Source organism: Protopterus annectens, chromosome 3.part1, assembly GCF_019279795.1.
Source record: "Protopterus annectens isolate FY-2018-M chromosome 3.part1, PAN1.0, whole genome shotgun sequence".
NCBI classification, from domain to species: Eukaryota; Metazoa; Chordata; order Ceratodontiformes; family Protopteridae; genus Protopterus; species Protopterus annectens.
The window spans coordinates 1,649,755,135-1,649,757,634 of NC_056732.1; the positions used below are offsets into that span (position 1 = coordinate 1,649,755,135).

The 2,500-nt window shown below is 38.1% G+C and overlaps 1 protein-coding gene across 1 annotated transcript in view; it reads left to right on the forward strand.

Annotated features, from left to right (window-relative positions):
• GATAD1 (GATA zinc finger domain containing 1) overlaps nt 1–2,500 on the forward strand; it is a 179,808-nt gene that overhangs the window by 41,489 nt on the left and 135,819 nt on the right. The gene's annotated exons all lie outside the window — the stretch shown is intronic.

Here is a 2,500-nt window from a genome sequence, read left to right on the forward strand (position 1 = left end):
TAAAAAACATAATTTTATATATTTTGCATCGGGTTATCTTGCCAATGGCCACATATTTGGCCATTGGCATGCTACCTGACTCATATGCAACCTTTTTTGGGAGCTGACATCGCTCCGTTGTTGATTTTGCAGTGCTGTACTCAGTTGTCAACTGAGTACATTTCTGCAACTAAACGTCTCTCCTACGGACTGGTTTCTGCTTGTGGATCGCTAATATACCTCATTTGCATACCTTTTGGATGCAAGTGAGGTATTTATGTCCGCCCAGTCCGTGTAAGAGGCGTTTTAGCTGGTCTCTTACACGGAGTTTAGGGCTGTTCCTGGATCGTGAGGCTTGCATGGAGTGTTGCACGTCTCTTACACTCCGTGCAAGCCTTCGTGAATCCTGCCCTTTATGTATATTGTTTGTAAATCTTTGTAAATTTGTTGTAATCTTTTTTGCACTACAAACTTAAAATAATTAACTCTCCCTGCCTTCTACAAATCCACTCTAACAAAACTTTTCCTAGATACCACTTCATAAGAGCCTTGCAACATTGCAACTGGTGTCCCATCAAAACCCTTTCAGTAGACAAAGCAGTTGATTACTTCAACTCCACATTCCTAAATATCCTCAACCAACTAGCCCTCTTAAAAACTTACAGCATATGTAGCAATGGCACCCCTTGGCTCCAGAAAACCACAAAAGCCCTACTTAGAGCCAGAGATAAAGCCTGGAAAACCTGGCACCACATCAAATCACCCGCAGCTAGGCAAACCTTTCATGAGCTCTGGAACAAAGCAAAAAAGCAGGTTAAGCTCAATAAACAAAATTACTGTATAACTCAACAAAACAAATACAGTACCAAACCGCAAAAATTCTGGGCAACAATAAATATTCTACAGCCCGGAAGAACCACCACTCCTGCCCCAAATATAACAGGTACAAACCTGGACATAGCTTCCAGCTTTAATAACTATTTATTAGTATTGTAGTAAGGCTTAGGAAATGTAATGTTTTCTGTTTACATTCTCTTTTTGTAAATTGTGATTGTTGACAACTGTTATACTTTATGTATATTGTTTGTAAATCTTTGTAAATTTTTTGTAATATTTTTTGTACTATTGTTATGGAGCTTTTCTCCCCGGGTCTCCTCTGAAAACTGGCTCCTTACCCAGCTGGACACTACCCGGTTAACAAATGTAAAATAAATAAATAAATGGATTAATAAATAAATATTGTTGTGTCTACAACTAGTAATACTACTACTACTAACAACTACCATAACTACTCCTGCTGCTCCTTCTAATATTTCTAATACTGCTACTAACTACTACCACTATTACTACAACTACTACGGCTATTACTGCTACTTTAAATACTACTAATACTACTGCTATTACTACTTCTAATACTACCCATATTACTATTAACTACTACTAACAACTACTGCTATTACGACTACTACTGCTACTTCTAATACTACTACAACTAACTACTATTATTACTGCTACTAATACTACGATTGATGTGGGATGTGACCCTGCATTCTGAGACAGTCTGAAGTAAGGCTTCTCAGTACTCATATTTATTTCTATATCTTTTACTCATTCATCTTTGTAGGTGTGCCTGTGTTATACAATTATTAAATTAAACGTGTTTTATACCAGAAGCTATAGTTTCATTCTAGTCTTCTGTTTGGGATGATCAAGATGTTTTGACTTTGTTGCATTTTGCCAGAAAAATGGCTACATTATCACATGTAATAGAAGGTCAATTCTCTGTTTCATGTGACTTGATTAATAACATATACCCCAGGGTGACAACCTAACCACCCTAGAATCCGTACTTCACTGGGTCTCATACTCCCTCCCTCAAGAAACTATTGTGCTAGGTGATATAAACATTGACTGGAACTCCATCCATTCTCCCACCCACCACATTAACCTATATAACTTCACCCAACTTATAGATACTCCCACACACATTGATAAGGCCACAAAAAGAGAATCTGTACTTGACTGGATCCTCACAAATCAACCAAATTCTGTCCATCAATGTAGCACCATACCAAACTCTCTGAGCGACCATAGCCCCACTTTTATCCTCAGGCACAAACGTAAATAATGAACTCTCCCTGCCTTCTACAAACCCACTCTAACAAAACTTTTCCTAGATACCACTTCATAAAAGCCTTGCAACATTGCAACTGGTGTCCCATCAAAACCCTTTCATTAGACAAAGCAGTTGATTACTTCAACTCCACATTCCTAAATATCCTCAACCAACTATCTTCCTTAAAAACTATCAGGATATATAGCAACCAGAAAACCACAAAAGCCCTACTGGAAAACATGGCACCACACCAGATCACCCCAGCTAGGAAAACCTTTCATGAGCTCCGGAACCAAGCAAAACAGCAGGTTAAGCTCAATAAACAAAATTACTGTATAACTCAACAAAACAAATACAGTACTAAACCACAAAAATTCTGGGCAGCAATAAATATCCTACAGCCCG